The sequence below is a fragment of the Tiliqua scincoides genome, chromosome 1 (assembly GCF_035046505.1).
Source record: "Tiliqua scincoides isolate rTilSci1 chromosome 1, rTilSci1.hap2, whole genome shotgun sequence".
Classification (NCBI taxonomy): Eukaryota; Metazoa; Chordata; class Lepidosauria; order Squamata; family Scincidae; genus Tiliqua; species Tiliqua scincoides.
The window spans coordinates 30,431,150-30,440,750 of record NC_089821.1 but is presented as its reverse complement, the minus strand read 5'-3'; positions in this window follow the sequence as shown (position 1 = coordinate 30,440,750).

Here is a 9,601-nt window from a genome sequence, read left to right as displayed (position 1 = left end):
TTTGTTTTCTCTGCATCAGAGACAGTGAGACTGTTTTCTTTTGTTTTGTTTCTCTCCATTAACCGCACTGGACTGTTATCTGCAAGAGGTATGTAAGGAATATGGATGGCAGAGTAGTAATGACGTGGTGGAAGTAAGGAGAATAATATGTTGTGGACATCTAGTGGACTAGAGAGAAATTGCAAAATGGATTCTGTTCCAGAAATGTGGATACAGAAAATCTTGATTAATATGGAGAGATTGCTTGTTATGGAGTGAAAACAGCTGAGTTGGTCCTCGCAGATTCAAGCCAGTCTGGAGACTCTTTCCCAACAGATAGATGTGTGTAAGGAACAATTGGAAGATGTGAAGAAACAAGCAGAAGATAAACAAGGGAGTGAAAAAGTGGACAAGGAGGAAAATCAACAGGATGATCAACAGGACGAAGAAGAGGCACTGATGGAGATCAAGAAAGATTAGATGGACAGAGTAACAGGAGTGCACAAATCACAAAATTTGTTGGAACAAGAAGGAGAAAATATATCCCAGTTAACTGGAAGAATAAACACACCCTATATAAGAAAGTGTGGATCTATCAGATTCTGTTATAGAGATAAATTATTAAAGATATTACAGGAGAAAAAATGGAAAGTAAGAAAGAAAAAGAACCCTGAGGGGTAATCTGAGGGTTAAAGAAAATTGGAGGATTTATTCAGCTAATAACAATGGCCCAAATGTATTAAAAAAAAAAAAGAATACGTATGAAATTGATAAATATGAATTAGAATGTATTAAAAAATAGCTGGAAATGTAAACATGTGGAAGAATTGTTTTATATGTGGTTATTATGTCAAAGAAAAAAAAAGAGTAATTAGATTGGAGAATTAGATTGGAGTTGATATAGCTGAGGTGATAATTTTGGTAATTAGATTATTTTGTTTTAATACTAATGAGCAATTGAAGTTAGTTTATGCTTGGTAGAAAGTGAATATTTAGAAAATATAGTATAGGGCATTAGGGAAAATTTATTGTATATTATATAAATAAATGGATAAATCAATAAGAGGTAGAAACAGATGAGTAAATAGATTAGGAGATATAGTATGATTAATTAGTAATGGTATATGGGATTTAGCACTTCTAAATGTATGTTATATGTTTGTATGTCTGTGTGTGTTTAATAAATAAATAAATAAATAAATAAATAAATAAATAAATAAATAAGAAGTAAGTCCTATTTTGTTCAATGGGGCTTACTCTCAGGTAAGTGTGGTTAGAATTGCAGCCGAAGAAGCCTAAATATCACTTCTGAGGTAAGAAGTGGTAAGAATCCTAAGGGCACAATCCTAACCCCTTATGTCAGTGCTTTCCAGCACTGACATAAGGGCAATGCAGCTCCGAGTAAAAGGAGCAAACATTCCCTTATTCGAGGAGGCCTCTGCGAGTGACACCCAACTGCAGGATACAGCATATGTCCCATTGGCACTGCTATGCCAGTGCTGGAAAACCCTGATATAAGGGGTTAGGATTGCACCCTAAATGTCATTTCTGACCATGACATCACTTCTAGGTTAATGACATCACTTCTGCTGGGTCCTGACAGATTGTCATTCTAAAAAGTGGGGTCCCTATTCCAAAAACCACTGGCATAGGTGATTACTGGATACTCAAAGTGTGAATTGTCATTTCTTGAACATTGTTTCAAGCAATGTTTGAATAAGGTCATTTGACATAGCTACAGCTTATGTTAATTACAGGGGGGCCCTCTTATTTGCAGACCCCGTAAATGCTGATGCATTTATTTGTGGATTCGGATCATCCCCCCCAGTACGCGCCCCCTTCATGTGCCTCTTCTGAAGGCAGGGGGAATTCCACTTCCCTTGCTTCCGGAGGGGCTTCTGAGCCCAGTAGAGGTTGGGGACCTCCGTCAGACTGAGCTTTAGAGCTCAGATCACATGACTTCTAGTTTCACAGAGAAATAGCAAGTGATGTTTTTAATGCCATAAAAGGTCCTCCTTCAGATGGGGGACGTGGGGATGGGCGTGCATCTGTATTCATGATTTCGGCTATCTGTGGGGGATTCTAGAATGGAATCCCCATGGATAAGGGGACACGCCTGTATGCTAGGTGAGAACTATTTGATAATAAGCAAAGACTTCATAAATAAGGACTTCATAATGTCCTCTAAATCTTATCTTTGTGCAAAGCAGGTGCTACAACATTTCTAGGGCATCTGGTCGTACTGGAAGAGTTTTTGAGTGCATTTTCCCCCCATTAAGGCTGCAATCCTATCCACTCTTACCTGGGAGTAAGCTCCATTGACTGTAATGGGACTTAGTTCTGAGTAGACATGCTTAGGATTGGCTTAGACATGCTTAGTTTAATCTGCCTTTCTCCTGCAGGACCTAAGGTGGTTCACATTAAAAAGACAATTATAAAACAACAAGAAATGATAACACAGGCCAACACACATTTTGTTTCCTTAAATGTTACAGTGTGGAAGGGATTGTCACTCCCAAAATTGGCCTTTTCAGCCACACTAGACGCTGTTCCAGAACCACCATTCAGAGCGCAATACCATAGTCTTCCAAGACTAATGGTTGCCCAAAAAAATGTTACACCAATTCCTGGGTATATTTGGGGTGCTGATTCCAAAAATGGCATCCGTTTTGCCCTATCACGTCTAGTTTTGGAGACATGGCATAGCCTCTTTAGTTAGTGATTAAAGCTTCAAGCTTCCTCATGAAGAAGCCTACACCATGGCTTCCTCATGAGGAAGCTGCTTGAACTATTCACTAATGAGGCTATACTATTTCTCCAAAACTAGACGTGATAGGGCAAAATGGATGCCATTTTTGGAATCAGCACCCCAAATTCATATCAAATCACCATAAAGTTTGGGAAAAACTTTTCTGACCCTCAATTTTGTAGGCCTGTGTAATCACAGCAATCAAATTAAATAAAACATGACCATGAAACAGCAAGTACTAACCAAGAAAGCCAGTGCAGAAAGTTCAATGCATCTTGTACCTAAATAGTAGTGATGAGGGGTCTTGCCTAGCCTCTGTGGGGAGGGCATTTCAAAGAACATTATATTCAATAAAATCATTTGTTAAAAGATGAATAGAAAAATAAAGGTTACGCTTTGGACTGGTTTCTTGATTTCTTCAGTATTATTCCTTGATTGACTCTCTTATGCAGGTACTAAAATGGCCCAGAGAAATCTTCTCCCAGTTGGTGAGGATGACGCCAGCTTTCTGCATCCCACTTCTGTAGCACGATATGGAGACCCTAAGCTGATTTCTGAGCAGTGTCGGCTAAAGGAATGCAACTTCAAGGCATTGCAGGCTATTGCAACAAGATAAACATCTCTTCTTTCCAAATACTGTACTTCTGCAGAACTGACACAGCTGCTTCTCAGTGTGTATTATTTTGACAGGACAACTCTATTTCCAGCACTCCTCTGAATGACAGATTCACGAGCAGGGTGACATATGTAGGAGGGTTAGATGGTTAAATTTGGGAAGAGAAAACTGTAGAAAGAGGGAAACACTCTCTAGATCACTTTTTCTGTATTCCAAATACAGCCACCCATTTGTTCTCTATGAATTTTTTGGCTGCTTTATAGTTGCTTGGGACAAGATGGGAACATCTGAGCCTGAGTTAGGGCCCCATCCTGCAGTTGGCAGCGCAAGCACTGAGCCCTAGCACCAGTGCTGGGTGCCATAAACGTGCCGTGAAGCACATTTACGGCACCCGTTGAGTAAGGAGCATGGGCTTTGGGCCAGTCAGGCACCCAGCCCAGTGCTAGCAAGAGGACGATGTGCTGCTGCCAGGGGTAGGCAAGGTTGCCAGGTGGTGGTGTGGCCTCTGGGAGGTGGGGCAAGGGTGGAACGAAGGTGGGGAGGAGGAACTGGGTAGGAGGGAGATGGGACCAGCAGGGCTCTGAAATCCACAAGGCCCAACATGGACTCTCTCTCATTGGTGCTGACAAAACAGCCGGTGCCGACTTGAGAAGCCCCGTTGTGGGGCTTGGGGCTTTCCCCGGGGAAAGTAGATTCATAATACCGAGTAAATTTGTAATACTGAAGCTGCAACCCAGTGCACACCTATCTGGGAGTAAGTCCCATTAAAGTCAATGGGGCTTACTTCTGAGTAGACACGCACAGACTACAACCAATGTAGAAAAATATTTTAAGATCTGATAAATCTTAGTGAATGAAGGTAACCAAATCACTGTGGTTCATTTATTTTTTATAAATCCATAGTCTCTATTTCTCTGCATTGTTATATTTGACACTGGATATGTCAAGCAATCTTCCAGAAATAATGGATATATTTAAGATGAGAGAGGAGAACAAAATTTCATTGCCCACAATCTATGAACAAGAATTTGATTGCCTTAAGAAAAGAACAACCCCATTTGACAAGAGGGCAAGGAAGGGATAAGATGTAAATGTGGTTTTTTCATTCCTAGTTAAACTTCTTGAAGCAATGCCATTTGCTTTTGCTTTCCTTACAGAAGGATAAGTCCCTCGTTTTAATGAGAATCATTATACTAGCAATATGCTGTAATATTTGTTTGTCTCCTTGAAAACCAAAGAAGTGTTGCCCTCTGCTCTCCAGACAGGGAAGAAAATGACTTTCTCACTGTCTTGGAAGGATTTGAAAAATGTGATGAGTATTTAATATTTGCCAGCACGCTGTTCCAATATTGACTGATTCTTTTGAGAGATGGTTCGACGTGCCACTCGGGAACAAATTTACTCACAAGTAAGTCCCATTTTTTAAAATGAAAATGTATTCCTTTCCACCACCACCCCTTTTTAAAATTAGAGTATGAGGTATTGTCCCACTGTACTTCCATATACATGAAGAAACTCAGTACAAGGAATAGAGTTGGGAAGCAAGGAGAGATACCAAGGAAGAAAGGAGCATGACTGAAGGGCATTAAAGGAGAATAGAAATCATCTACAGTGCACTGGTTCAGATGACACCACGAGCATGTACCACGATCAGTAAATTTTCCCAGTTCTTCCCTTCACAAGAAGCGTTGTTCATCTAAGCCTCCCCATAACACATGATCTAAATCCCCACACGTGGGGGAGGTTCAGAAAAACCTCATACCACATGAAGAAGTTGAAAGATAGGTAGAGATGGACATGCCTCATACATCATGTATGAGGGGAAATGATGAACCAATAGACAGGGACTTGCTCATGTGGTGAAAATATGGCATCCTATGTATAATCATTTATAATGTAATCATGTGGTGAGAATGAACTGGCCCCATGAGTATGGAGACAGAATAACCTACCTTTTTCCTCCCCTTTCTCTTGAGGGAGCTTCTGAGGAAACCCTACTCCATCTTTACTGCTTACTGAAACAGCCTTCAGCCTTTTCAGTAAAGAATGGCTTCTTAGAGGTATGGACAGCCCAATCCTATCTAAACCCTTGTGCAGTGATGCAGTGGCACAGGTCTGGCCTCTGCTGCAACCCACAGGGGAGTTTTGAGTGCTGGGGGTATCTTTGGGGTCAGGAAACATTTTTTTTCCCTTGCCCTGGGTATGCCCCAGCAGCCACTATGGGTCACCTTGAACCTGCGCCAATGGTGCAAGTCATTGTTGACCCATGCAGGCGGATTAGGTCTGGGAAGGGGATTTGGATTCAGCAGGCACCACTGTCAAACCTGTCCCAAATCTGCCAGCCCACCCCGTCCCATATCCTCTCTGTTCTGCCCAACTCTGCCCCATTCCACCCTTCCCCCCATTCCACCCCTTCCGCGAAGCTTACTTGCTCTAGCAGACCTCCCAGACTTCTGCCAATACTTGCAGAAAGTCTCAGTACTTGAGACTGTGAAATGGGCACAGCAGAGGTAAGGAAAGTGCGTGTTTCACTTGCTAGTGTTTCTGAGAGTCTAGGGGTACTTTGGTCAGACTGAACTTGCACTCTCTGCAGCATGCTAAGTGGAGTAATTCTTCAAACTGCCCAATCTTAACCAACTTTCCAGCACCTATGCAGTCATGCTAATAGTGCCAACAGGGCACACACAGCATTCAGTGGTGGGAGGTTAGTCATGGAGACCTCCTCAATTTGTTCTCTTATTTCAGGGCTATATTACTGCGGCTTGCCCTGGAATGTTGATTAGAATTGGGCTGTATGCACACATTGTGTTTACCCTACCATAGTAAAGAGATTCTCAATACAAGCAGGATGTCTGCAAATGACGAATTATGCAACCTCTGGACATAGTAAATGTGTCAGTGACAAGACGCAAATCCTGGTGGAATAGTTGCACCTGGTGGATTTTTCAGTAGAGTAGACTCAGAAAGAGCAGAGGCGAATAGTTTCAAATCTCAGTACATGCACTGCAATGGTTGCAAATCTCCCACATTCGCTGTCAGACATGGCAATCCTTTATCTGAACAGGGTGAATATAGAGGTAGAATGTTGCAAATTCTAGCAGAAAATCTGCCCCACAGTAGCAACCCCAGATTATGTTACCAGTTTAAAATTAGAATATGAGAGAGAGAGAGAGAGAGAGAGAGAGAGAGAGAGAGAATGAATGAATGAATGAATGAATGAATGAATGAATGATGCCCTAAGTCACCTTCATAAACACATCAAGAAGGAGTATTGGTGCACACATCTAATGCACCAGCATACAGTTGCATGGGGTTCATCAGAACCAGCCCTCAGTGGGCACTCTGAATACTACTTTTGCTGGTGAACTCTGTGAAGAGAAAGATTCTTGCCCATGCATCTCCCCCCAGATGTTTAAAAGGGTATTTTAGAGAGAGCCACTGATAGGAATTTTATCAGAGGATACAAAGTTTCTTTTGGGTTTAAGAACATAAGAACAGCCCCACTGGATCAGGCCATAGGCCCATCTAGTCCAGCTTCCTGTATCTCACAGTGGCCCACCAAATGCCCCAGGGAGCACAACAGATAACAAGAGACCTCATCCTGGTGCCCTCCCTTGCATCTGGCCTTCTGACATAGCCCATTTCTAAAATCAGGAGGTTGCGCATACACATCATGGCTTGTACCCCGTAATGGATTTTTCCTCCAGAAACTTGTCCAATCCCCTTTTAAAGGTGTCCAGGCCAGATGCCGTCACCACATCCTGTGACAAGGAGTTCCACAGACCAACCACACGCTGAGTAAAGAAATATTTTCTCTTAAGAACATAAGAACAGCCCCACTGGATCAGGCCATAGGCCCATCTAGTCCAGCTTCATTTATCTCACAGCGGCCCACCAAATTCCCCAGGGAGCACACCAGATAACAAGAGACCTCATCCTGGTGCCTTCCCTTGCATCCGGCATTCTGACATAACCCATTTCTAAAATCAGGAGGTTGTGCATACAAATCATGGCTTCTTCTCCCTTCAAACCTGACTTTGGATTCAAGGCTTCTTTTTGCAGCACACTTTGGCTTCCGGATTCCCTTTTTGAACCTGAACCCAGATATGATGTAGCCCTTGCACCCTCCCTCTCAGATGCTCTAGTTTAGAATATTGTCCAAGCCAAGCTGTAGATCGGTTGATTGATAGATGGGAAGTTGTAAACTCCCATCCGATACAGCTCCACTGATTTGTTAGGCAGGAACCTGGGAATTCATTGAATGGAATAAGTATTCACGTTTGATTTAAAAACCTGAGAAGCACTATTACTCCCCCCCTCCTCCACTCTATACTGTATTTGTTTGCCTGAAACTAAATACCGAGAGAAAAACAGCAGGTGAACAACAAAGGAATGAAACAAAACGAAACCACACCACCTTTATTTTTAAGCCAAAAGAACAAAACCAACCCAGGAGACAGCGTTCAGATAAAGAAATGAATCACAATAGCTTAAAAAGCAGCCAGGATCGTTTCATTTGGAATTCCACGCCAGTGGATTTTGTCCTTATTGTTTTGAGGTTTAAGATTAGACTTCAATGCCTAAAGCCTCTTCTACAAGCACACTTGGCAAGGCGGACGCGACGCAGGTCCCGAAACTGTTTCCAGCATTGCAGTGATGCTTGTGAAATGCTTGTATCTCTGAGCATTGAAAATTTGAATAGCCGGCTGGATCACCTTGCAGAATAAGAGGAAAGGCAAATGCAGTTTCCTGGGGCTTTTGTCAGTGAGAAAAAGAAGCACCTATAGGAAGGAGCGTTCCCAGACATTAGGGGGCTAAAGGCAGAGGAGTGACTCATGTACCTGCCTGTGCAGAATGTTCAGCAGGAAGAAGGCTGGGCAAGACTGGAAAGATTCCAGTTTGGGGGAGGGGGGAGAGCCACAGCACTACTAAGCCTGCCGCCCAAAGGGAATAAATGTGATTTATTCATCCGTATTTGCATACTACAGCTCTAATAGAGTCCCAGCGCTTCACATTAACAAAATCATATCGATAAGCGATTTTTACTTTATCAGTGATTGATTCAGAATGTCAGGTGTTGCTGAGGATATCACTTACGGTGTTATGAATCTCCTGTCCGTCACTTGCACCACTACAAGATCACAGGATTGTATTTCTTTTCCAGTGAAAGGCAGGAGCTCGTGCCCGTGTGTGTGCCTGTGTATACACACACAGACAGGGCATCTTGGAAAAATGTACACACATTTCAAACTTGCAAAACTCAAACATCAAGGAAAGCAATTGAAGATGTGTGTGGACCCATCCTAGCGCAACATTAGTGGATGCCTGCAAATCCCTTAGTCAATTTCAACACTGCCAATGGACCTAGTGTACCTGAAGGGGGCAGGGAGGCACAAGTGTCCTGGACTTGCTCCACCATCTCAGGGACGCAAGGTCTCCCAGAACATCCCTGGTGGGGGAGCAACCACAATCACTGTATAGCCAACATATGGCTTATGTCTGGGTATCCGACTATCTCCCAGGTCCTCAAGGCACACGGTTGGCAGCTCCTTGCAGGATGAGAGCCTCCTTACTTTTGGGCGATCCAAGACTGGATTAGGTGAAACTGGTAGTCCAGATGGAAGAGAGAAAGCCCAGGAATGGGAGGGCCCAGGGTTTCATAAGGCACTCAGGGCTGGTGATGAGAGGTATCTGGACAAGCTGCCTGAGGGATGTGGTTGGCAAGGGTGATGCAACCCCCTCCCCACTTCTGAACTCTTGAGGTCTTGTTGGGGGGGATCCTAGTTGTTGGGCCAGCAATACCCACTTTTGTTTTCCTCCTCTTTCCCTGGGCCCAAGAGGAGTGCTTGGACAGCAAGAGGAGTGCATCCCTCTTGTGACAACCCTGCTGGGGTGGAGGATGAAGAAACCTACAGTCTTGCATGCAGCTAACACTGCTGAGCTCTAGGTATGTACCCATGCATGAAAGTGTTCTTTCACACCTAACGCACACTTCTTGCTGTAAATTATCAATGGTGCATGTAAGTGTAAATAACCAGGTTTCCCTATATCAACTGTGAACAACTGATGGAGAATGTAGTATTTCTGGCTTATAGGGATGGCTTATAGTTCAGTCCAGTGCACCTGATTTTTATACAGATAAAATAAAGTCCCATGTTGAATCTCCAGCATCTGCAGTGAAAAAGGAGGAGTACTTGGGAAGCATCTGTCCAAGTTTCTGGCAGTCCAGGCTTAGATGGACAAATGATCTAGCGAGA